The following is a 27896-nucleotide window of genomic DNA, read 5'->3' on the forward strand; positions in this document are numbered from 1 at the left end:
CTGATGGATCAAATAATGGTACAGCAGCAATAGTTACCCCTGATCGAACTTTTACATTTTTAGTACCCAAACAATCAGCTCAAAAGGTAGAGCTTAATGCAGTATTACAAACTTTTGTGATGTTTAAAGATTCTATATTTAATTTATTTTCTGATAGTCAGTATATAGTTAATGCTATAGTATCCCTTGAAGATGCTGGTAGGATTTCCCCTTCTTCTACTGTTTTCTCTTTGTTTTCCACTATACAAAGTTTAATCTGGGACAGAAAAGATCCATTCTTTATAGGACATATCAGGGCACATACAGGATTGCCTGGAGCCCTTAGTTTGGGCAATGATTTAGCAGATAAAACTACACATGACGTACATATTTTCTCTATACTAGAAGAAGCTATAAATTTTCATAAAAGGTTCCATGTCAATGCTAATACTTTACAAAAGCGTTTTAAAATAACTAAGGAGCAAGCTAGACAAATAATAAAACAATGTCAAAATTGTGTGACCTTTTTACCACAAGTTAATCTTGGAGTCAATCCTAGAGGATTGATACCTAACCATATTTGGCAGATGGACGTCACACACTTGCCAGAATTTGGAAAATTAAAATATTTGCATGTTACAGTTGATACTTCTTCTGGATTTTTGATGGGCTCCCTTCATGCCGGAGAAAAAACTAAAGATGTTATAGCTCATTGCTTACAAAATTTTGCTACTGTGGGCATTCCAAAACAGTTAAAAACAGATAATGCCCCTGGTTATACGTCTACTTCTTTTAAACAATTTTGTTCATCATTTGGCATTACTCATATAACAGGAATCCCATACAATCCACAGGGACAAGGCATAGTTGAAAGAGCTCATCAAACTATTAAAATGTACTTATTAAAGCAAAAAGACGGAATTGGGAAGGGGTATATATTCCCCAAAGATAAACTTAAAATAACCCTTTTTACTCTAAACTTTTTAAATTTGGATTCATCAGGACTTAGTGCTGCAGAAAGGCATATGTGTCCAAAAAATGTACATAAGCCCAAGGTACTTTGGAAAGATATTCTAACAGGACAATGGAAAGGTCCTGACCCAGTAATTGTCTGGAGTCGGGGGTCTGTTTGTGTGTTTCCACAGGAAGAACAGCAGCCGATTTGGATTCCGGAGAGATTAACTAAAGTCCTGACCCAGTGATTGTCTGGAGTCGGGGGCCTGTTTTTGTGTTTCCACAGGGAGAACAGCAGCCGATTTGGATTCCAGAGAGATTAATTAAAGCAATTTCTACAGACCAAAAAGAAGATGATTTGGCTCAAATCCATAACAGCTGCTATCCAAAACTCCAATTTGGCTATCCTTACATCTGCAACAGAACCAGGATGCTTTTTTCAATATCTATTTTATTCTATTTTGTTTTTTGAGCTCATATAGACCTAGGTTAATGTTTTGCTGATCAGTTCTATATATTTTTTTTTTTTTACTATAGAGTTTTTAAACATTGCAATGGAGATTTCACCTGTAAAAAGTTATAAGGCCTTTACTATTATGTTATGTGTTGTATGTATTATATTATGTGTGCACACTTGTGTTTTGTGTTATATGTTTGAATGTACATATGTCCATATATCATATATGATTGAGCGCTCATAAAAAAAAAAATGGATCCAAAATTTTTTTTTTTATTCACGTGATTTAAATGGTTTAATTTAAATTGGGTAAATAACTGTTAAGAAGGTTAACAGATCTGTTTGTTTACTTTCACCTATTCTTTTCATTATATTTAATAATTCTTTTCAAAATAATGTAAATTGTTAAGAAAATTGTTTTCTTTTAGTGCCTTCTAGAATGTTACACAATTATTAATATTAACCATTATTGCCAAAATTCCTATCTTCATCCCAGTGCCAGTGAAGATAATGTAAATTGTTAAGAAAATTGTTTTCTTTTAGTGCCTTCTGGAATGTTACACAATGTTTTCTTTAGCTATTATTGCCAGAATTTCTATCTTCATCCCAGTGCCAGTGAAGACAATGTAAATTGTTAAGAAAATTGTTTTCTTTTAGTACCTTCTAGAATGTTATATAATTTTTTCTTTAGCCATTATTGCCAGAATTCCTATCTTCATCCCTGTGCCGGTGAAGACAAAGATAAAACTAATCTACAATCTCTGCAATAGCCATCACTGAACCGCTTACAGAACTTGCCTAAACTATGTGTCACATGTATGCATTGTGAACTCACTTGTATGCATTGTGAACTATCTGTTGGTGCAGCGACTTGTGGTAGTGTTGGAGTATTTTTGCTGATGATGTCATCGGTGGTACAATTTTTCCAACAAGAGCTGTCAATTGGCTTGGTATATCTTCCTCTCTTCTGCTTGTCATGATCGTTCAGCTATTTGGGGGCCAACAGAGGTGAGGCAAAGAACCTCACCCCCCCGCTGGTACCTCTCCACAGGTGTGGCTGTATACTGGACCGGTAGTCAATGACGGGTAAGATCCAATTACAATGGTTCCAACCTAAGACAGGAGGCTGACACCCTGAGGTCAGCTCATCCGAAGACGGGTAAGGACCATATGTAGTATTGGACAACCTAAGGCAGGCACGGTCCCTAAGCCACATGCTTGTTGTTTAAACAGAGAGGGGGAGATGTTGAGAGCCACAGCCAAAGGGGCCCCAGAAAACTTCCAGCTGCCAGCAAACTCCCAGCTGCCGGCTGATGATTGGCTCACAGTGGCCCCAGCAACATCTAGCTGATTGGCTCCTCTGTGGTGATGTTCATTGGGCTGTTTCCCTGCCCTTCAGACTGCCAGCTGATGATTGGCTCACAGCGGCCCCAGCAACATCTAGCTGATTGGCTCCTCTGTGGTGATGTTCATTGGGCTGTTTCCCTGCCCTTCAGACTACGGAACTGCTCATTGGGGGACTTCTTTGGCTCCGCCCACACGACCTAGCCAATCGGCCTCAAGAGCAGGAGGATTGTGGGAGGTGGTTGTTGGTGTGTGGGAGAGGCTTGTGGAAGCCGGTGGTGGCAGTTGGGCTCTGAGGGTTTTTCCTGAGGAGCTGTTTTGTTTGGCAGTTTGTAGTTTTAAAAATAAAGTTTGTTTCTTTTGACAAGTGGCTCCTGAATTGTGCCCAGCCAGACTGCGGCACACTTCCCCGCTCCACCTACCCTTAAGCACTGGCCAAAGTGATTTTGAAAAAACTTAAGTACACAGCAACCTATTATATATTCTATGAAGAACTAGGAGAGAGGAACTCAAAGGTTCAAATAAACAGATGATAAGGGGATGGAAACAGTAATTACCCTGATTTAATCAGTTCAGGCTGTATGTACATGTTTAAACATCTTAGAAAAGAAGACAAGTCCTCATTAGGGCAGAAGCCCTGTCAACCTCTCTGAGAGCTCACAAAGGGCACTCCTCTGGTGATCCTCCCCCTGCCCACCACTCTTGGGATTCACAAGCAGCTTCCACCCTCAGGCCTGCCCCAGTTTCCCAGACTTCATTTTAAAGATCACCTATTTCTCTCTGACCTATACTGGCCCACCTTCTGCACTCCTTAACCCTTGCTCCTGCTTTGCTTCTCGGTAATATTTATAACTATCTGATATTTTTTTTCTACTTTTTATTTAGAGACAGACATTTTTCTTGTTTTTTTTTTTTTTTTTGTTTGTTTTTTTTTTTTGCACCACCCCCGCATTGTTATTGCTGTGTTCTCAGTCCTTAGGACAATGATTAAATATATATTGATTGAATATATGATGGGAAAGCTAGTAGCTAAGTTTTGTCTATCCGTTTTTCTCAATTGTGGGTCTGGGGTTCATCCCTGGCTGGTCTGCCTCCTGCCCTATTTCCAAGACTTGTGAGTAGCCCAACCCCACAGAACACATCTGCGAGACCAGATGGGGTCCCACTTCTAGAGGCTTTAAACTTTGAAGGAATGTTGCCAGCGCTGTAGAGGCTGCTTCACTACCCTCAGCCCTCTCTTCAGGCCTCCGCGTGCCCCGCCCCGTCCCCGCCCCGTCCGCGCTCCTCCTCCTCCTCCTCCTCCTCCTCCTCTTCACCCTTCCTCCTCCCGCTTCTCTCCCGCCAGGCCCCGCCCCGCCCGGGAAGGATCTGCGAGAACCGGGGTGGGGGCAGGGGACGGGGGAGAAGCCTGGAGGCGGGACCAGAGCGGCGCCGCAGCCGGGGACACAAAGAACTGCCGGCTGGACGCGGAGTGGGAGCGCGCGCCGGCCCGCGTCCCTGGCCCCGCGCGCTGGCGGAGAGCCGAGACTCCCACTCACTCCCCGGGTGAGTCGGAGCCCGGGCGTCTGCGGGAGTTCTCGCGTCCGCTTCCCCAGTACCTCCTGGCGCCGCGCGGGGTCCGAGTACTCACACCGCCCCCAGGTGCGCGGCCGCTGGGACTTCTTGGGAGCACCAAAGCAGACACGGTAAGTCTGACGTAGGGTCCTGTTTTTTTCTGCCACCTTCTGGGCTGGGGAGGGAGTGGTCACCACTTTAACTTACAAGTGGGAGTCCGGGTCCTTGACTAAACTTTTAAAAACCAGGTCTTCCGTGGATCGCCTTTCCGAAGTGCCCGTGCACCTTGGAGTACTTTGTGTTCTGGCCCCTGGTGAAGGGACCATTCAGCCACCTTTGCAAAGAAGGGGTCAAACTGATGGATGGAGCTGCGATGGTCTTAAGTACCTGAGGCTGGACCTTCCTCCTTCTCATACCTCGTGTTGCTGCGTCTTGGGGTGCCAGTGCTGGGAACCCCTACTCTGCCCTTCTTTTGGAGGGTGTAAGGACCCTGTGCTTCTGAGCTTCTATTGACGCCCAGTCATTGCGCAGCATTCTCTCCTATGGCCCCTCCCACCACAAAGTTCTTACCTGCTTCCTTTGGTAGTATTAACGAGTTTGTGCTTGGAAAGATTTTTGGAAATCTGGACACCACTCTTGGGTTTGGAGAAGACTGTTTGTTGGGAGTTCGGTTGTACTAGTGTTGCAAAATCACCCCTTTTCTCCCATCAGTGTGTCCAGTCACAAATCCCATGTTTCACACATATTTGCCCTTGTATTAATGCCACATTGTTGGGCTTTGTATGGGATTGTGTGTTTACATAGGATGGAAGTGAAGAGGGTGTTACCGTGTAAGGTTTGTTTCCGTTCTACCAGACAGGCCAACTTTGGGACCACAGAGAAGGTCAGAGAGGTACCTCCAGGAGGTTGTGATGCTCAAGGTCAGTAGTTGGGAGGAACTATGAGTGATGGTGTTTCTTCTCAGAAGTCTTTGCTGTGATTTCTGGTTTTTCATAATGGATTTATGTTACTTTTAAAGTGAGGTGGAGGGAGTAGTGGGGAAAGATAGTGAAAGGTGTTTTAACAGACTATTAGGATGAACAGTTTTATGTACTATGTGCAAGAGTGCATGTATATTAAAAGGAAAATACTTAGATGGTTAGGGCAGCAGTCTACTATCATGTACTATCCCTGCTCCGTTTGACCTATACATTATCTAGTAGTGGCTTAAACTAACAGATCAAATTGGTTCACAGTCATGTGCAACATGTTTGACAGGCTACAAATATGATGGTGGTACCATAAGATTATAATGGAACTTAAATATCCCTATTGCCTACTGACATTGTAACCTTGTAGTGATTGTAATATCCTAGCTCCATGCATCAAGCATGTGTTTGTGATAATGCTGATGTAAACAAACCTACTTTGCTGATACTTGTAGGCATTAAAAGTATAATGGGTCTCATCTGTGCGGAATATGTGCTATAGCACTAAGATAACAACCCTAGCTTGTAAATACTTGATAATGAGAATAAACAAAGTTACTGGTTTACCTAGTTACTATAACTATGCTTTCTGTGGTTAGAATGTGCTCCTTCTAACTTATGGGGGAAAAAAAGTTTACCATAAAACAATGTGTCACACTCCTGAACAGCAGCTCAAACACTTATATTTACCATGTATCTTGATTTCAACAAGAGGCCCATCAAATTATTGACCTACATTATTTAGGTTTGTGTAAGTACACTCTCAGGTTTGCACAATGGCGAAATCACTTCAGTGATGCATTTATCAGATTGTATCCCTATTAAGTATGTGACTGTCATGTATTGACTGTTATTTTGTATCCTGTTACTGCAAACTGACTAGTTTTATATATGTGTGTCTGTGTGTGATGTGACTCAGTTACCTTATTTTGGGACTACTTTATAGATGCGTAATTTAGGAAGAAAATAAGTAATGATTTTGATGTGTTAGAGTTTCTCCAAGTGGTCATCATTTATTAGGGAAATCATTCTTGTAAAATACTGTGTTTTTAATACTTAACTGTATTTGGACAAATCAAAGTGGTATTTGTGTGTTTGTATAAAGTTCAGATTCAATAAAAATTGGAGGATAGTAGCTTTTTTTTTTCCAGAACGAGAAAATAGCAAGTCTTCTCTAAAGAATTTGAGCTTCAAATTAGAAAAGAGAACACTTTATAGAGAAAAAGTTAGGATTTAAAAATTTTTAAATTGAATTTATATAAACTTTGAATGGAACACTGATTTTCTTTATTTTTAAATATTCATTTATTTATTTTTGCATTACAATTCTTAATACACCATTAGGAACACTGATTTTCTCTAACTCATATTTGCTACATACATATTTGCAGTTTACAGGGCTGTTTGGAAGTGGGTGAGCGGATATGGTCATTTGCTAATGGCATGTTGTAAATCCTTTAAAATTAGCACGCTCTTTGTTCCAAATCTTTATGACAAACCATAAGTATCAAAGTATGAACCATAAGTATTCAAGAGCCCCCCTTTTATGGTGAGTGGCTTTAGATGCTGGTTGGTAGGTAGTGTATGAGGAGTCCCTCTGAACACATCCTTTCTACCTTGAGCACCTGACATGCGAATCTTGTTATGAATAGGTGGTTTCTAGATACCTGTCTTTTTGTCCTGGCTCAAAAAAGATATGGAAGTGGAAGGCAAAAATCAGAGCAGTGTCCTTACTTCACACCTAAACTGGGAAATTTGGGGAGTAGCTTCAGGTACCTGACAAGACTTCCCAGCCTAGAAGTTATTTCCAGTGCTGTGGCTACTTTGCTGTCTAATTCTGTAGTTATTCCATAAGTAGTTGAATGACAGTGGCTCTAGGTTTGGGTCTAGTTTAGTCCTTGGCTTTAAATACAAATGAGGAATTCAGGCTCAAGGCCAGGGGTTTGGTTAATCACAGCAGGAGGCCAGAACTTTGGGTCAGACTCTTGGGGTGAGGAAGCAGTAGTGGAAAGCTTGCTCTCAGTGACCTTGGGCCTCCTGGATTATGACTGGCACAGTTTGTGATTGAAGAGGATTCTTTTATGGAACTGTAAAGCGATCTGAAGCTCTCTCTATTGTTATCCTGGTATCTCCCTATTGTTATCCTGTTCACCTGGATTGCCCTTTTTTCTCTCCTCTGGATTGTCCTTCCTCAGACTTCAAAAAAATAAAACTAACACACGTGGCTTCTCAGGTCCCAAAGGTTGGATATAGTCTCCTTTGAATTAAAATCATTTGTTAGTTTCTGAAGTACATCAGAGTCCTCTAGATAATTCTGATACACTCAAGTTTGAGATGAGAACTGATATATACTGATTTTTGTGCATTGAATGTTATTTTGTATCTTGTTAGAGGAAATTGAGAAAACTGGCAAGTTTTGTATGTTTGTGTGTATTTGTATGTGAAGTGATACATCGTCTTCTAACTCAGCTACCTTATTTTAAGATTTACTTTGTAGATCCATACTTTGGATAGCAGATAAGTAATGATTTCGGTGTGTTAGACTTTCTCCAAATGGTCATCATTTATTAGGGAAAGGCATTCTGTAAAAGCTCTAAGGAGTGCTGGGGATATAGCTCAATTGGTAGAGTGCTTGCCTTGCATGCACAAGGCCCTGGGTTCTAATTCCCAACACCACACACACACACACACACACACACACACACACACAAATGTGTTCTAGCTGGACATGTTGGCACACACCTGTAATCCCAGCAGCAGGGGAGGCTGAGGCAGGAGGATCGTGAGTTCAAATCCAGCCTCAGCAAAAAGTTGCTTAGCAACTCAGTGAGACCCTATCTCTAAATAAAATGCAAAATAGGGCTGGGGATGTGGCTCAGTGGTCAAGTGCCCCTGAGTTCAATCCCTGGTACCAAATACAAACAAACAAACCAAAAAAAAAAAAAAAAAAAAAAAAAAAAAAACTCTAGGTTTTTAAGGCTCCAGTAAAGATTTTATACACTAGTTAGGGTGGTTTAACTGCCAGTTGTTGGGAAACCCATCTCAGTCTGTCTTAAACAGGGAGGCTACAGAAGAAAAATCCAGGGCTTTAGTATTGGCTGCTCCATGGCTGAGCCAGATGTTAGAGATCCAGGTAGTTCTTTTTGCATAGTGTCTGTTTGGTGGTAAAACTGCCTCACATCTGCAGGGAGAGGGAGCTTGGCTTCTGTGACTGTCATTAAGAGTAAGCAATAACATACCTGGTCCTTCAGCCAGGCTGAGAGCAGTCACAGACCATTTGAATCCCTTGATGTACATTAGGCCCTCACACTTGAAGGCTGGGAGGCCTAGGGACTGGGGGAGGACAGGCCTGGGTCCTTGGTTAGTGGCAAGCTTGTGTGAGTCTTACCACACAGGTAGTATCTACTCTACTAGGGCCCCTGCACTGAGCAGGGTGCTATCAGAAATGGAGTCAAGGTCTCTGGGTGTTTGGTGTTTAAATATTGAATGAGTGTTCACTATGTGCCAGGCCCTGTTCTCAGTGTTTTTTGTAAATTCTTTCATGTAGCACTCAGAGCAGTTCACTGAGCCAAGGTGTGCTATTGTTCCCATTTTGCAGACAGAGAGCTCAGCAGTTAGTGAGGTTAATAGCATACTTAAGGTCACATGAAGGTCAGGTTGCCCAGATCTGGACAACCCCTTTGTAGATTCCACATCCCCTACTGTGCTGTGTTGTCTCCAGACACATGGGATTTACACATTTCTCACTGCCTCAGAGTAACTAGATAATTTCTTTACTTTAAAAAGAAAGTTATGTGTTTTCACATAAAAAGCCATAATTAATATGATCCTGTAGGTAAAGGGTACAGATGGGAATTCTTGTGGGCTTGCTATGGCACATGCATGCCCACAGAAATATCATTTTAAAAAACTCAGTCTGATGTTGGCATTAGATCTGTAACAAACTTAAGCCTCCAGCAGCCACTACACAAAAAGAGGGTGTTGGGCTTGCCCTGCCAGGTACACCTCCCCAGGGCTCATTCACAGTGGAGGTCTTGGGATCTCCTTAGGGTCACAGATGGCATTCAACCATAACAAGAACCAACAACATCAAATAATGTCATGAAACAGTCACTGATTTGGAGTTTTAGTTCCAAGGACACAGAGATTTAGGAATAGCTATAAATTAAAAAATGAACGTAAAAGGTAAAGTGCTCAGTATAGACTTTGACATACAGGCTGTCACAACTCCCAGGAGCTCTGCTATCTGGAAGTCTCCACCTGGCTTGAAGTAGAAAGTGCTGAATTGCTGTCCATGTGGTCTCCAGGCTTCTAACCATGTTTATGGAAGTGAACAAAACCAAGCAGGGAAACATGGGCCAAATCACACTTCCCCTCTGTGGGAGAGATGACAGAACCTTGAACAGACTGGGAAATGTGTGACCTACGGGGACAGGAGAGGAAAATAAGACTCACTGTTTGGGGAAAACTAAGAGGGCAGTGCCTTCTACCCCAGGGATTCCCAAGGACAGACTGCAGCTCCACCACTTATCCCCGGTTCAGGTGACCTTTTTCACTGCTCTCCAAGGATGTAAATGAAGAGACTGACTCCAGACAGGGAGCATAAGGTGGATGCTCCATTGCCAAACCCCACAGCCCACACCAGTGGCCTCTTCTAGTTTTTTTGTTTGTGCTCCTCAGAAAATTGCCTCACCAGGATGTTTGCAGCATCCTGACTGAAGTATTAAATCTAAGAAATATTAAATCTAAGAAATGGTTGATAGTGCACAACACCATGGAACTTTGAAATTAAGTAGTTTTTGTTACATTTTATTTTATTGGTGCTGGGGACTGAATCTGAGCTCTTCTGCACGTTAAGCACATGCTCTACCACTGAGCTGTATCCCCAGTCCAATATTTTAAATTTCTACTAAATTTTCATTGTTTCAAGTTGTATAAATGGTATTTGTACATTTTACTACCTAAGATTCTCATAATTCAGATTTTGCATAAAAGGTGATATCCTGCTGTGGACACCATCTTAACCAAGTGATCAAAGTTAGCATTACCAGCAGTGAGACATTATGTGCCTCCTTATGAGATGTACCAGGATAGCACAACCCCACCCTGAGAGGATTCCTATTATACCTACCATAATAACCTAAATTATTCCCTTCCTCCTTCACTCCTTCCCTCCCTCCCTTTCTTCCTTCCTTTCTTTGCTGGGGATGTCACCCAGGGCCTCATGCATACTAGGCATATCTTCTACTGCTGAATTATACCCCCAATCCATAAGCTAAATCCAATTTTGCAAAGATTCCAGAAAACTCCATTTGTTGTAGAACATTCTACAAAATACCGGCCTATATACACTTAAGATTTTTCAATCAAGTTTAAACAACAACAAGCCTCAATTTTTTTAAGTTAAAAATATTTAAACTTTAAAAAGTTTTTTTTAGTTGTAGATGGACTCAGTACCTTTATTTTGTTTATTTATTTATTTAATGTGATGCCAAGGATCGAATCCAGTGCCTCCAAGCACTCTACCACTGAGCCACAACCCTAGCCCCTGAAAAAAGTTTAAGTTAAGAAAAAAATTCCAAAGTTGAGAAACACAAAGACTGAAGAACCATTCTATTTTAAAGGGATCTCAATGGATTGTATATAGTACATGACCCTGGAATGTATTTTGGACCTGGAACAAAAAAGAGTATAGTAAAGGATGTTATTGGACAGTGGACAAAATTTGTATGTGAATGGGGAATTAAACAATAGTATTATGTCCATGTCAAATTTCCTGAGTTTGATCAATGTACTGTGACTTTCTTTTTGAGTTTACTAAATGCTTACTTAGGTATTTAGGAATATGGCATACAAAGTCTGAAACTTTATTTCAAGTGAAAAGGGAGGAGGGTGGGAGAGACATGGGAAAGATATGGAGGGAGTGAGAATGATAAAGTGGATATGGTAAATGAAGCAAAATGAGAAGCTAGCTGAGTAAGGGAATACTTGAGAATTATTTGTACTGTTATTGAAACATTTCTATAAATGTGAGATTATAGCAGAATAAAAAGTTACAAAAAGTGGGGTGGTGGATGTAGCTTAGTGGTAGAGTGTCACTTGAGGCCCTTGGCTTGATTCTCAACATTGTCAAAAAAAAAAAAAAACTTACAAAAAGAAATGTCTGCCTGTTTTCACTGTGAGCTAAGTACCTTCTACCAAAAAATCATAATTTATTTTTATCTTACTCTAAGATATACATTTTTCCTAGTATAACATTTCTGAAATTTGGGGGTACATATTAAATTTATGCTGTCTTAGCTTTGGTTCAGATTTTGACATCTGATTTTCTTTGTCATTTCTTAGAATCAGTGGCATCTTGGATTTGATGAAATATGATATTTTTCTCTGGCTCCATTGTCTAAAGAAGAGGAAAAAAACGCTTCATATGTAAAGATTTCTCAGTCTCTCACACCTACATTTATGCATTAGACTAGTAAACTGCCTTTGATCATTTCTACCCTCTCATAGATATTGCAAACATTCCAGACTGAATTTCTATCCTCAGTCCACTTTCCCTCTGTGTTTTCAGCGTTAGGGAACTCAGTTCTGATTTTTAGCAGTGATGGCCCCAGAACATCCAAGAAGAGGGAGACCATGAGACACCTTGAAGTGGGGTTTGATGGGGTAGATAGGGTGGGTGTGAAGCCCTGGACCAGCCATGCCTCAGTTCAGATATTTGCAGGGGATACATTCTGAGAAATGCATTACTTACTAGGCAATTTCATAGTGGTACAAAGAGTACTTGAACACAAACTAAGAGCTAGGATGTCACAGTGACATCATCTGATGGGATCATAGTTGTATATGTGGGTTGTTGTTGACTGGAAGGTCCTTTTGCAGTGATGGCTGTACTACTTTTAGTTCTGCTCATTTCTTGAAATGACTTTGGGTCTCAGATATTTGTGCCTTGTTTTCCTGAGAATAGTTTTTCCAAGTCATTTAAGGTAACAGATAAGGTCTTAAGGTACCACAAAGCCCCAAAATTCTGTGAGTTAAAAAGTAGGAGGACTTTTTAAGAAACATTTTAGAAACCTGAAGCAGTGGTGGATGCCTATAATTCCAGCTACTCTGGAGGGGGAAGCAGGATGAAAGAGTTCAAGGCCAGCCTGGGCAGTATAAGGAGACCCTATCAAAAAAAAATTCAAATTAATTTTAAAAAGCTCTTTTAGAGTAGAATCATTAAATAATTAAAAAATAGATGCATGTTAGACAAACAGCTCTCAGAGTTTGGTGTTGGTGAAGGACTTATTTATGGTTGGTCTTCTCTATTTTCTGATTCCCTATTCTCCCTCCCAGGAATTTCTTCATGTTATCAGTTCCTGGATGCTTGCAGGGAATTTATTCCTGCCAGGGACAGACATTTTGTATAGAATTTACAGTGTCCTGGTGATCCCAGGCTCCTGTCCCCTGTTGGTCCCTAGTCACTGCAGTGTTAAACATTTCTGTACCAGTCTCTTTAGTCCTTGAGCCCCGTGTGTATCAAACTTAGAAAAGGTTCCATCCAAAGCTTTTTTTTTTTTTTTTAATTTTTTTAAACATAGTGCTAAGGATCAAACCCAGTGCTTCATGCGTGCTAGGCAAGTGCTCTACCACTGAGTCACAACACAGCCTTCAAAAAAATTTTTTTCCCTAGTGTTACAGAATCCTGTTTGGGGAAGCTTTGTATGAGCACAGGATTGTAACATTTTGTTTTAGTTTATTTTGTCTGGTGTGGATTTAAGTAGTTGCAATAGCAAACCACAGTGGTTTCCCCCTTGCCTGGTTTCTGGACTGCTGTGTTTATCTACATTTACGATGGGTCAGTTTTTGGCAATTCTGAATCTCTTTCAGAGACTTTGAGTTGTTGGTGTTGACACTGACCTTCACAGCAGGCTCATTCTTTAGAAGTAGAAACCCCAAATATTCAATCCTCTTTGGATTCTGTGGATTGTTAAATATGTATAAAGAGCAAAGAAAAGCAACCATGTGTGTGCCTTAGGCTCCTAATTGAATGGCTGGAATTTCAGATAGGAACGTTGGATTAGTCATGAGAACGAGGGTAAATCAAATCGTTTTTAGGTTTTCTAGTAGATTTTGTAAGTTGTTATTTTATAGGCTGTTATTTTAGTTTAAGAGAATAGCCAATAAGAAAGGTTATTGCCTGGTTTTGGTTTTTAAAAAATGTGTCTGTTTTATGACATATGAATAAAATGGATGCAGGATGGGGGCCGGGAGGAGGAGCGGGGCAGAAGAGGGAATGTTTGGTCATAACATTGCTTTTTTTTTTTTCTGGTATCAGGGATTGAACCCAAGGCCGATTAACCACTGAGCCATCTCCGCAGCCCTTTTTTGGTATTTTGTTTAGAGAGAGGGTCATGCTGAGTTGCTTAGGGCCTAAATTGCTGAGGCTGACTTTGAACTCACAGTCCTCCTGCCTCAGCCCTCCCAAGCTAACAGGATTGGAGATTATTCAAGTTAGTGCTCTTTCCTTATAACTAGGTGTACTAATACAGATTCTTGTATGACATTAAGACTTTTCAGTTTGGTTGAAAGCCAAAGAGATAATTTCCCAGTATATTCTTAATTTCATAGAAAAAAATTTAAATGAAATATTTAAAACTATAGGTTTATATGCTATTAGTAGGCATGAGGCAATATATAAAGGTTGGTGTTCTAAATGAATGAGTTCTTTTATTTACCAGCTCTGCAACCTTGGGTATATTGCTTACCCTCTCTTTGCCTGTATTTCTTCATCTGTAAATTGAAGATAATGATAGTGCCTCCCTTAGAAAGCTAAATTCCCAAGTGCCTAGAAGTGTGTGTGGAACCCAATGAGTGCTCAAGAATTGCTAGTTTTGTATTATCAAAAGATTAATTGGCAAAATCAAGATCCTACTGAGAGATCAAAGGAAGATGCATGTCTCCAGTGGTTCTGACCGGCCATAGACAGTTCACACCAGGATCTGTCCAGCAGGGAGGTGAGTGTTCAGAAAATCTCCCAGGGCCCTTTGTATTTTTCTCTCTCAATCTTTAAGATCACTTGACTGAAACAGAAATAAACCATAACACTAGTCCTACAAAGAGAAATTACTCAGAACAACAAAATGTGCAGACTCTTCAAACAATTAGAAACTTAGATCCTTAATTGAAAAGACTGTTAACTAAGATCCTGTCGTGACCTCCTTCAGGTCTGTCCTCATGTTTGGTGTATACATGTGTATTTTGTGGAGTTGAAGCCTGTGAGTACAACATTTCTGCTTTGTTTTAATAATTTTGGTGTTTTATTTATTTTTTTTTAAATATTTTTTTTTGTAGTTGTAGATAGAATGCCTTTATTTTATTTGTTTGTTTTTATGTGGTGCTGAGGATTGAACCCAGGGCCTCGCATGTGCTAGGCAAGTGCTCTACCACTGAGCTACAATCCCAGTCCCATTGGTGTTTTATTTTTAAATTTTTAGTTTTAATATATGGATGCTGAGATTCAACCCTAGGGCCTTGCTAGTTACATGCCCTGTCATTGAGCCACATCCCTAGCTCCTTTAGTTTTTGTTGCTCTTGAAGTTCATACCATGATGTACTGTTTCCCCTTTGTGTTAGTCTTTTGATTTTTTTTTTTTCTGAGTTGTTACACTTTTTTTTTTTTTTGGTGGTGGTATGAGGGATTGAGCCCAGAGGCACTCTATCACTGGGCTCTATCACCCTAACCATTTTTGTCTTTTATTTTGAGGTAGGGTCTCACTAAGTTGCCCAGGCTGGCCTCAAACTTGATAGCCTCCTGTCATTGGAATTACAGCTGTGTGCTATCACATTAGGCCCAATTAAGGATTTTTAAAGGAGCATTCTGTAAAGTTTCCAGGTCATCTTCTGTTTTGTATCTTTAGATATGAAACATTCACGTCTTCCTTCCTATGTCTTGCCACTGTGTACTCAGGTTATGGTGGGCTGCATAGCAGTGGGGTTCTGATCTGATCCTCCCTGCTGGCTCCTCTGTCAACTTGTTTGTTGGAGGCATGCTGGAGGCATGCTCTCCAGGCCCCACCAGACCTCTGTGTGCCTCTTACCTTGCCCTGCAGTGGAAAAATAGGGAAACACTTCCTTAAGTTGTTTTACTTTGTGTTTGTGCCTATTAAACATTTGCTTATTTTTTTTTCCGTGCAAAAAAAATGATGTCCTGAGGTAATCAGCCTCCTCTGCATGTCTCAAGGACATGGTTCTTCCAGGAGTGGAGAAGAGAAAGCAAGCAGCAACTTCATCCTCATTATCTGACTGACTGATCTGCTTGTTGAGAATGTGAACATTGTAGTCCCAGTTCCTTGGGAGGCCGAGGTAGGAGGATCACACGAGTTTGAGGCCTGCCTGGGAAACAGCAAAATCCTGTCTCCAAAAAAAGTGTGAACAAGGAGGCAAAATAGTAAATACATACACCTTTTAAAGAGCACTCATTACTGCGGGGCATGGTGCCACATGCCTATAATCCCAAAATAACTTGAGAGGCTGAGGCAGGAGGGTCACAAGTTTGTGGCCAGCATGGGTAATTCAATAAGACCATGTCTCAAAATTAAAAACAAAAATATTAAAAAGGGCTGGTCATCTATTTAGATAATAGAGTGCTTGCCTAGCATGCATGATCCCCTGGGTTCAATCCCCAGTTCCACAAATAATAAATGAATGAATGAATGAATAAAGAACACTTAGTACGTTTTCAGAGGAATAGCCCCCACTTGCCCAGGATCTCAGACATTTTGGGAAAGAAAGGAAAAAGTTAGTGTCTAAGATCCCTCTGGAATCTCTGTCTTTTAGAGAACCAAATGCTCTAGCTAGCTGACTGCTAAAGCTCTGAGTGGTTCTGAGACCTATAATTACATTTCCATGAGGATAAGGGTAGTGGAGGTGCAGTTATCCTGCTTGCTTCAGCACAAAGCCCTCACTTCTCCTTCAAAGAGAAATCTAGGTTAATAGTCCTGGATTTCTCTGGCATCTCTCTCAGAATGTGTCTGCACCCACTTCTCTCCTGTCTCCTGTACAAGGGCCTTCTAGGAGCTAGTGACCCACACACCTCCATTTAACAGGGCAGTCCTGTCCTCCAGCTTCCAAGACTGTAGTGTGGCTTGTAGCTTCATGAACCAGCATGCCACACCAGGGCTGCTCCAACATGAGTAGGGCTGAGACTCTTTGGAGAACAGATCTCAGACCCTCTGAGGTAAACATAAATATAAATTATTTTCTCTAATAAAACTAGAATAAACTACTTAGTACAACAACAGGATATTTCGTTGAAATCAAGTATGTTTTATTCAATTTTTTTCCTATTACAAGATAGTAGCCAGGATTTTGTGTTCCCTTGATTCCAGGGCGTTAATGTTACGAGGCTGAAGCAGAAGTGTCTAGAGGAGCTCCTTCTTCACTTTTTTTTTTTTTTAAATTGACTTACATGAAGTGTGTGTATACAATTTGAAGAGTTAGAACACACATATAGATTTGTGTAACTGTCACCACAATGAGAATACGAAATGTTTCCATCATCCAAAAAACACTTTTACTGCCCTTTTGTGGTCATAACTGCTGCCAGCCACTAATCTATGCTCTGTCCCTACAGTTTTTCCATTTCAGAACATCATATAAATGGAATCTTCCAGCATTTAACTTTTCCAAACTGGCTTTTTTTTTTTTTACTGAGTACTTACTATATTGTTGCATGTATTGATAAATAGTATTCTAGGTAAGGATGTTTATCTATTGATCTGTTGGAGGACATTAGAATCGTTTCCAGTTTTGAGTGATTGAGAATACAACTACTGTAAACATTTATATGCAGGTTTTCTGTGAATCTGTTTTTATTTCTTTAGGGCAAAAACTTAGGTGGTAAATGGCATGGGATGTCTGTGTTTGCTTTTTTTTATAATAAACTGCTTTCTTTCCAGACTGGCTATACCATTTTTCATTCCTAATCCTATTCTTACATATGACAGTTTCATTTTAAAATAAATTATAAAAGGTTTACTGTCCTCTCTTTTATTTTCTGGAAGATATTATGTAGAATTGGTGTTATTTCTGTTATGGTCTGAGCCTAGTCAATATAGATTATAGATTATAAATTATAGATTATAGGTTATGAAATATTAATAAGTAGAATGATAGGATTGTGTGATAAGTGTTATAAAATAAATAATGTTAAGCTGCTCTAGTTATAAGTTAAAAGAAGTAATCATGGAACTGTAAGACATAAAATTTAAGTTGTTAGAAATAAGATAAAGGACAGTCTAAGGTGATAAGTATAAGCCCATAGGTTAATATAGTTGCAGATAAGTGTAGGTTAATGGAACAATAGTTAGGTACAAGGTATAGCTATAGGCAAGTATAAGTAATTATAGCCATAGTGACTCCATTTATATGATTCCCATGTGAAACTGTTATATAAGCTGTTTATAAGATGTTAAAAATCTGTATTTCATATGCTCACAAATGTGCTCGAACCCAGGATGTGGTTGTCTGTTTTTGCTCTGCTAACTGCTTTTTCAGTCCTTGTACCCTGCTTGCTTGCCTGCACTTACATTTTTCGAGGATGTGGTTTTTCTCCTTATAAACCCCATAGAACTCAGACCCAGGGCTATTCTTGGAAGAAACAATTTGGGTCCTGCAGGGAGCAGTCGCCAACTGGCTAAATAAAGACTCTCCAATATGGATAAAATTCAGACTGAGTGTTTTCTGAGTGGTCAGCCCATAACATTTCTTATTTAAATGTTTGGTAAAATTTTCTAGTAAAGTTATCTGGGATGGGAAATTTTTTTTTAGAAGCTTTTAAACTTCAAATTCATTTTCTTTAATAGTTATAGGACTACTATTCAGATTATCTTCTTCATCTTGGAGAAATTATAATAATTTGTGGTTTTCAAAGAACTGCTCTATTTAATCGAAGTTGTTGAATTAATGTGTGCAGAGTTATTTATAGTATTCCTTTATTATCTTTTTAACATCTACAGAATCTGTGAAGAAAAGATTTTTTTTTCTAATGATGGCAGTTCATATCTTTCATATCTTACCTGGCTTACTCTCCTTTCTCCTCTCTCTGTCTCTTGATTTATCAATTTTATTTATCTCAAAGTATCAGCTTTGGGTTTTATTTCTTTTCTATTTTCTGTTTTCAGTTTTGTCGACTTATCTTTATTATTTTCATCCTTAAATTTATTTTACTCTTTCTTTATAGTTTCTTGATGCAGAAGTTGATGTTACTGGTTTAGTACTTTTTTTTCTTTTCTAATATAAGCATTCAGTGGGTAGAAATTTCAATCTGAGAACTGCTTTAGCTACATCTCACAGATTTCTATATGCTGCATTTTCATTTTCATTCAATTTAATATATTAAAATGTTTTCCTTGAGATGCCCTCCTTGACCAAAGTATTATTGAGGAGTGCATTAATTTCCGGGTATATGTATGTTTCTTGTATCTTTTTTTTTGTTATTGGTTTTTAATTTAATCCTGTTGTGGTCTGATAGCATATTTTGTATGATTTATGATCTTTTAATTTTATTGATGTATGTTTTATGGTCCAGAATAATATCCCCAGCACTTTTTATTTTTTTATTTTGAGTCAGGGTCCCAGTGTCTCACTAAGTTGCTTAAGGCGTCACTAAATTGCCAATACTGACATTGAACTCACAGTTCTCCTGCCTCAGCCTCCCAAGCTACTAGTATTACAGTCATGTGCTGCTACTACCAGCTAGAGTATGGAATATCTTGTTGGATATTCCACATGAGGTTAAGAAGAATGTGTATTCTACTGTTGTGTTCTATGAATATTGATGAGTTCTAATGAAGTAGTTTGTAAATGTCCGTTAAATGATGCTATTCAGAATGTTTTTGTAGGCTTCTGTCCTGGATCCAGAGCCCAGGTGTCTGTGCTATGCAGAATATGAAAACAAATCACAGGGAGAATGCTGAGAACATTGAAAGCCAGGAAATGGATTTTGTCAGCTATGTCATGTAAAGCCCTGTCCTAAACTCACTTTGGGGGCTCTTTTACCACCTGTTCTGGACTGCAGAGCAGAGACTCACCTCACTCACTCTGTGCAATGAATTGACTTTTGTCAATATTTGCCAACAATGGTTGGAAGAAGAAGCATATTGGAGGATCTTTCATATCCTATAATATGGTTGTCAGACCCTGTGGGGTTAAAGGTTTCTACTTGCTATGTTAGAAACATATTTCCTATGAGAAGGGCTTATCTATATTTTTTGTTTTGGAAGCCCCATGAACACAGAAGAGAAGCATTTATGCTCTCAAACAAAGGAATGCCAGAAGCCATTAGATGTGAGAAAATACAAAAAATAAAATTTTCTCTTAGAACTTTTAGAGGTAAAAAGTTTATTTCTGTTTTCTGTAAGAAAACTAAAATTTCTCTTTGGCCTGACAATATTTTGATGTTTTAAACTTTCTTGGAATTTCTACCTGTGTTTTGAATTGACCTATTCCTGGCTATACTTTACCAGATAATAACCCTCTCTAAAACCTTACTGGTGCCTCATAAATTGTGGCTCTTGCTGACCAAGTAACAATTGGTCAATCTCAGTGGCTGCTCATATATTCTAATGTCTGGAGCTGAATTTATTCCCTACCTTGAAATGTTAGCCATGTAGATCCTTAACCTGCTATCTGCCTTTGTATTATGAGTGTCAAAGTCTTGTTAGCTGTACATACCCTAGACACCCACCTCATTTGTAACTTTTTGTGCTGTAAAAACTTTTTCCTAAAGATCAGGGGGATGATTTCTAGCATGGGATCTTGTAAGAGACAGTCCTGGCCAGCTTTTGTGTACACAATACAATCTTGATTTAATTTGATTTAAAATTGGAGTTGGTGGTCTTTTCTTTGTGTTTTGGTTCAACATTAATGTTTTTTTTTAACTTCACTGTAAATAAAATCAAAGAACACACCAAAACTCTTGTAAATGAGCCAGGTGCATAATAATAGTTATTCTTTATGAAAGCATAGTCTTCATTATAGAAATAATTTAAGCTTAAAAATTAAAAGATAGCTCCAATATCAAGGGAATTTAGAAGTTAGAATTTTTTTCTTTCAGAATATACGTGGTAAAATAAGACAAAAGAGAAAATGTGAAGCATAAATATATTAAGTAATATGCAAAAAAAATCACCAAAATATTTATTCCAAAAAAATCATATCTACAGAAATGTTCAAAAGAAGCAGTCTTTTTGTCAGGAATAAACATTTGGACAGGAAAAAAAAATGATGCTATTCAATTCATCTGTTATACATGATGATTTTCTGCATACTGAATGTATCATTTACTGAAAGAAGAGTGATGAAGTCTCCAGCTAGCATAATGTAGGTGTCTGTTTCTCCTTGCAGTTCCAGATTAGATTTTTGCCTCTTGTATTTTGATGCTTTGTTATCAGGTGCATAAATGTGAAGGATGGTTATATGTTCTTGGAGGAATGGTCCCTTTATCATTATGTAAATGTTCCTCTTTGTCCTTAATTTTTCTTGTTTTGAAGTCAGCTTTTTTCTATAATCACTATAGCTGTTTTCTTTTCTTTTTTTCCTTTTTTCCATTGGTGCTGGGAATTGAACCCAGGGACTCACATATACTAGGCAAGCACTCTACCACTGTGCTATATTTCCAGCCCTCCAGTTTTCTTTTGATTAGTGTTAGCATGGCATATCTTTCTTCATCCCTTTATTTTTTTAAAAAAATTCATTTGTTTTAATTAGTTATACATGACAGTAGAATGTATTTATGCACTTTGATATACATAGATGGGATATAATTTCATTTTTCTGAGTGTATATGTTGCAGAATCATATTTGTCATATAGTTACATATATACATACAGTAATAATGTCTGTTTCATTCTATTATCTTTCCTATCCCCACATCTCCTTCCCTCCCCTCCTATCACTTCCCTCTACCTAATCTAAGGTAATGCTAGCAGCCACATATTAGAGAAAACATTCGGCCTTTAGTTTTGTGGAATTGGCTTATTTCACTTAGCATGATATTTTCCAACACCAACCATTAACTGGCGAATGCCATAATTTCACCCTTCTTTAAATCTGAATATATTCCATTTAATATATATACTGCATTTTCTTTATCCACTCATCTATTGAGGGATACCTTGTTTGGTTCCATAGTCTAGCTATTGTGAATTGAGCTGCTATAAACATTGATGTGGCTATGTCACTATACTATGCTGATTTTAAGGTCCTTTGGGTATAAACCAAGGAGTGGGATAGCTGGGTTAAATGGTGATTCCATTTTAAGTTTTCTGAGGAATCTCTATACTGCTTTCCATAGTGGTTGCACCAATTTGCTATTCTGACAGGAGTGAGATGAAATCTTAGAGTGGTTTGACTTGCATTTCTCTAATTGTTAGAGATGTTGAACACTCTTGCGTATATTTGTTGATCAATTGTATTTGTTGATCAATTGTATTTCTTCTGTGAATTATCTGTTTAGTTCTTTAGCCCATTTATTTATTGGGTCATTTTTTTAATTTTGTTTTGGTTTTGGTGTTTTTTGAGTTCTTTATATATCTTAGAGATTAATGCTTTGTCCAAGGTGCTTATGGTAAAGATTTTCTCCCAATCATAGGCTCTCTCTTCACATTATTTTTGTTTCCTTTGCTGAGAAGAAGCTTTTCAATTTGAATCCATCCCATTTATTGATTCTTGATTTTACTTCTTGTGCTTTACAAGTCTTGTTAAGGAAGTCATATCTTAGGCCAGCGTGGTGAAGATTAGGGCCTATTTTTCCTTCCTTTAGGTGTAGGGTCTCTGTTCTAGTACCTAAGTCTTTGATCCACTTTCAGTTGATTTTTTGTGCAGGGTGAGAGATAGAGGTTTAATTTCATTTTGCTGCATGTGGATTTCCAGTTTTTCCGGCACCTTTTGTTGAATACGCTGGAAAAACTGGAAATTTATATCCTTCTTTTCTCCAGTGAATATTTTTAGCACCCTTGTCTTGTATGAAATAACTGTATTTATGTGGGTTTGTCTCTGCGTCTCCTATTCTGTACCATTGGTCTATTTTGGTGCCAATACCATGCTGCTTTTGTTACTATTGCTCTGTTGTATAGTTTAAGGTCTATTGTGATGCCTCCTGCTTCACTTTTCTTGCTAAGGATTGCTTTAGCTATTCTGGGTCTCTTATTTTTCCAAATAAATTTCATGATTGCTTTTTCTATTTCTATGAAGTATGTCATTGGGATTTCAATAGGAATTGCATTAAATCTGTATAATGCTTTTGGTAGCATGGCCATTTTGACAATACTTATTCTGCCTATCCAGGAGCATGGGAGATCTTTCCATCTTCTGAGGTTTTCTTCAATTTCTGTGTTTAGTGTTCTGTAGTTTTCATTGTAGAGGTCTTTACCTCTTTTGTTAGATTGATTCCCAAGTTTTTTGGGTTTTTTTTGAGGCTATTGTGAATAAAGTAGTTTTCCTAATTTCTCTTTCAGTGGATTCATCGCTGATGTATAAGAATGTATTTGATTTATGGGTGTTGAATTTATATCCTGCTGCTTTGCTGAATTCATTTATTAGTTCTAGAAGTTTTCTGGTGGAATTTTTAGATCTTCTAGTTATTGAATCATGTCATCACCACATAGTGATAGTTTGAGTTTTTCTTTACCGATTTGTATCCCTTTAATTTCTTTCTTTTGTCTAATTGCTCTGGCTAGAGTTGCAAGGATGATGTTGAATAGAAGTTGTGAAAGAGGACATCTTTGTCTTGTTCCAGTTTTTAGTGGGAATGCTTTAAATTTTTCTTCATTTAGAATGATGCTGGCCTTGGGCTTAGCATATATAACTTTTACAATGTTGAAGTATATTCCTATTATCCCTAGTTTTTCTAGTGTTTTGAACATGAAAAGGTGTGTTGTATTTTGTCAGATGCTTTTTCTGCATCTATTGAGATGATCATATGATTTTTGTTTTTAAGTCTATTAATATGTTGAATTACATTTATTGATTTGTGTATGTTGAACCAACCTTGCATCCCTGGGATGAATCCCACTTGATTGTGGTGCACTGTCTTTTTAATATGTTTTTGTATACAATTTGCCAGAATTTTATTGAGAATTTTTGCATCTATGTTCATCAGGGATATTGGTCTGAAGTTTTCTTTCCTTTGTCTGGTTTTGGTATCAGGGTGATATTAGCCTCATAGAATGAGTTTGGAAGGGCTCCCTCCTTTTCTATTTCATGGAATACTTTGAGGAGTATTTGTGTTAATTCTTCTTTGAAAGTCTTGTAGAACTCGGCTGAGAATCCATCTGGTCCTGGGCTTTTCTTGATTGGTAGGCTTTTGATGGCATTTTCTATTTCATTACTTGAAATTGATCTATTTAAATCATGTATGACCTCATTCAGTTTGGATAGGTCATATGTCTCTAGAATAATTTGTTGACGTCTTCAATATTTTCTATTTTATCAGAGTATGCATTTTCAGAATAGTTTCTAATTATCTTCTGTATTTCAGATGTGTTTGTTGTGATATTTCCTTCTTCATCTTGTATTTTAGTAATTTATGTTTTCTCTCTTTTTGTCCTTATTAGCATGGTCAGGGTTTTATCTATTTTATTTGTTTTTTCAAGGAACCAACTTTATGTTTTGTCAATTTTTTCAATTGTTTCTTTTGTTTGAATTCATTAATTTCAGCTTTGATTTTAATTATTTACTTCTTCTACTGCTTTTGGTGTTGATTTGTTCTTCTTTTTCTAGGGCTTTGAGATGTAGTGTTAAGTCATTTATTTGTTGACTTTTTATTCTTTTAATGAATGCACTCAATGCAATAAACTTTTCTCTTAGTGTTGCCTTCAGAGTGTCCCAGAGATTTTGATACGTTGTATCAGTGTTTTAATTTCCCTGTAAGAATTTTTTATTTCATCCTTGATTTCTTCTACTCTCCATTCATCATTCAATTGTGTATTACTTAGTTTCCATTTGTTATAGTAGCTTCTATTTTTTTTTATTTTATCGTTTATTTCATAATTCCATTGTGGTCTGATAGAATGCAGGGTATTATCTCTGTTTTTTTTTTTTTTTGTATTTACTGAGAGTTGCTTTGTGGCATAAGATATGGTCTATTTTAGAGAAGGAGCCATGTTCTGCTGTGAAGAACTATATTTGCTCATTGATGGATGAAATATTCTATATATGTCTGTTAAGTCTAAATTATTGATTGTATTATTTAGTTCTATAGTTTCCTTATTTAGTTTTTGTTTGAAAGATCTGTCTAGTAGTAAAAGAGGTATATTAAAGTCACCTAGTATTATTGTATTGTGGTCTTGACATTGAAAAAGTTTGTTTGATGTACATAGATACTCCACTGTTTGGTGCATAAATATTTGTAATTGTTATGTCCTGCTTATGTATACTTCCCTTAAGAAGTATGAAATGTCCTTCTTTGTGTCTTCTGATTAACTCTGCTTTGAAGTCTACTTTATCTGAAATGAGAATGGAAACCCCTGCTTTTTTACGAAATCTATATGAATGATAAGTTTTTTCTATCTTTTCAGCTTCAACCTGTGGAGGTCTTTGCCCATGAGGCAAGTCTCTTGAAGACAGCTTATTGTTGGGTCTTGCTTTTTAATCCAGTCTGACAGTCTGTCTTTTGATTGATGAGTTTAGGCCTTTAACATTCAAGGTTATTATTGAGATATGATTTGAATTCCCAGTCATTTTGATTTATTTCTGGTTTTTGATATGTCTTAGTTTCTCATTTGGTTGAATGTCCCTTTAGTGTAGATCCTCCCTTTGCTGGTTTTCACTTTTTTTCTTCACTTTATCCTCATGAAATATGTTGTTGAGAATGCTCTGGTTGTGAATTCTTTTAATTTTTGTTTATCATGCAATGTTTTAATTTCATCTTCAAATCAGAAACTTAATTTTGCTGGATATAAAATTCTTGGTTGGCATCCGTTTTCTTTCAGAGAATGAAACATATTATTCCAGGACTTCCTAGCTTTGAGACTCTGGGTTGAGAAATCAGTTGAGATCCAAATTGATGTCCCCCTATACGTAATTTGATTTTTTTCTCTCACAGCCTTTAATATTTTATCTTTATTCTGTGTGCTAGTTATTCTCATTATAATGGGTCTTGGTGTGGGTCTGCTGTAATTTTGTACATTTAGGGTCCTGTAAGCCTCTTGTATTTGATTTTCCATTTCATTCATTAGGTTTGGGAAATTTTCTACTATTATATCATGAAAAGATTGTGCAGGGCTGTGAGTATAGCTCAGCTGGTAGAGTGCTTGTCTGGCATGCATTAAGGCCGTGTGTTCAAACCCCAGAACCACAATTAAAAAAAAAAAAAAAGCCCTCTTTTTTTTTTTTTTTTTTTTTGCACAAAAGATTGTGCATTCCTTTGGTTTGTATTTCTGCTCCTTCATCTATTCCAATCACTCTAAAATTTGGTCTTTTCATGTTATCCCATAATTCTTTGGTGTCATGTTGATGGTTTCTTACCATTTTCTTCACATGTTCAACTCTACTTTCAAGATTATATATTTTTTCTTCATTGTCTGAAGTTCTGTCTTCCAAGTAGTCTAGTCTGTTGATGATGCTTTCTATTGAATTTATAATTTGGTTTACTGATTTCTTCATTTCGAGGATTTCTGCTTGTTTTTTTTTTCTCCACAATCTCTAACTCTTTATTGAAGTGGTCTTTCACTTCCTGTATTTTTTCTTTGATTTCATTGCTTATACTATACTTCACATATCAATTTAACTATATACAAACTGAACTCCTTTTTGGACATTTCTTCTACTGTGTTATCAGTGGCTTAGGTTGTTGAAGCATCTTGGTTTGTTTGGGGGTCTTTATTCCCTTGTTTTTTTTCATGTTGTTAGTGTGTTTTCCCATCTAAAAGTATGGACATAAGGCAAGATAAATTCTACCCTGTAGACCTATAGTGTCCCTGAAGTTTTCCAGCGCTTCACCTTTACCGGTGAGACCAATATCAACAAGCACCCATTGTACACAATATATAGCCTTAAACACAATAGTTCTCCCACTAAGGTGGCTACTGTTTTATCGAATTGAACTAAAATGATGAGTTCAATTACTGTCTATAGTTCAAACAGAATATTTGTTACAACGATTTACAATTTCAAATGGTGGATGAGAGAACAGAGGTAGTGTAGCATGCAATATTTTCAAGGGAGGAAGAGATAAGCTAGAAGTAAAAATTCACAGAAAGAGTGGAAGAGGAGCCAACAGATTGGCTGTTGGCTGGAGAAAAGTTGGAAAGAAAATAGACAAGAGAGAGGAAGAATACAAAGAGAAAAAAATTAAAGACATAAGAATACAACAAAAATGCAAAACACCATTCATATATCATTGTCTTCCACACACTGATGTGTAAAAAACATCCTATTCCAAATATGGTAGAGATTAGTGAATCAAAAAATAAAAATATATCTTGCTCGAAAATTAAACTGTCTCTCTCAGTGTTCTCAGCCCTGTCTCTACGTTCCTTGGGATAACCAAACCCAGATCATCCCTCGCAAACCTAGTCTCTGTCCCACCAGTCTGGGCTTCAGATACCTCAGGGCTCGGCCACACAGTCCTATGATCTCAATGCTGCTCCTACTTTCTGAGAGACCATCAGGGATACACTAATGCCAAGGAACAACTCCGAGATGCCCCAGCAAGACAAGGGCCACCAGCACTCTCAGCAGGAAGACCTTAGGCTCCTCCAAACCTGCAGACACCCCTTCTCCCCCACTGTACCTGCAGGTCTCAGCTGGAGTCCCCAGAAAGAGGCTCTTAATGGTGGTAAACCTGCTGGCACCCAGGCCCCAGCTGGTGTCCCAGAATGGGTGCATCCACATGCAACCAAACCTAGAAGCTCTCCCGAAGCAGTCCTGTGGTAGCAGGCTGTGGTAGCAGGCTGTAGTAGCAGTCGTAGTGGCAGTGATTGTTAGCAGCAGGTAAAGGTCAGCATTAGTGGCTGCTGCAGTGGCAGCTGCAATTGCAGCTGTGAGGTCAGCATCACCAGGCCATCTCCAGGGGTCAGCAGCAGTGCTTCAGTTACATCCAGGGCAACGGTCTCTTCTGTAGTAGCAGCACCTAGAAAGAAGACCTCCAGAAGATCTTAGGCTGGCAGCAGTGGAATAAGAGGCAGCCCCAATGGTAGTAGCGATGTAGGCCACGGGTGATTGACAGGAGGTTTCTGGTTCAGCAGCAGGGACCACGAGGTATCCTTGGAATTCAAGTCTGAGGTAACCAAGGCTGTACCCAGAGAAGAGCCCTCCAGATCTACACTCACAGCCTAGTCTGTGTCTTTTGATTGGTATATATATAGATCATTCATATTGAAAAACATTATTGATTTAGTTGGATTAATTTCTAGTATATTTATAACTTTTATATTCATTGAACCTTATGATTTTAAATTTTTTATTTATTTATTTTTGGCTCTGTCTCTCTCTTTTTCAGATTGGGACTGAGCCCAGAGCCCTGCATATGCTAAGTAAATGTTACTCTACCACTGAGCTATACCTCTAGTCTGATGTCTCTGTGATATGTATTTATATATATATATATATATATACATATATATATCACAAAAACTCAGATATATATCAGAAAA

At 38.2% G+C, this 27896-nt stretch overlaps 1 protein-coding gene across 1 annotated transcript in view; it reads left to right on the forward strand.

Moving 5' to 3' along the window:
- The first annotated feature begins 4349 nt into the window (after positions 1-4349).
- Ninl (ninein like) overlaps positions 4350-27896 on the forward strand; it is a 160898-nt gene continuing 137351 nt past the window's right edge. The window contains exon 1 of the mRNA XM_026393038.2: positions 4350-4419. The gene's annotated coding sequence lies outside the window, so the exon portion shown is untranslated. The remainder of the gene's footprint in view (positions 4420-27896) is intronic.

This window comes from Urocitellus parryii, chromosome 6, assembly GCF_045843805.1.
Source record: "Urocitellus parryii isolate mUroPar1 chromosome 6, mUroPar1.hap1, whole genome shotgun sequence".
NCBI lineage: Eukaryota > Metazoa > Chordata > Mammalia > Rodentia > Sciuridae > Urocitellus > Urocitellus parryii.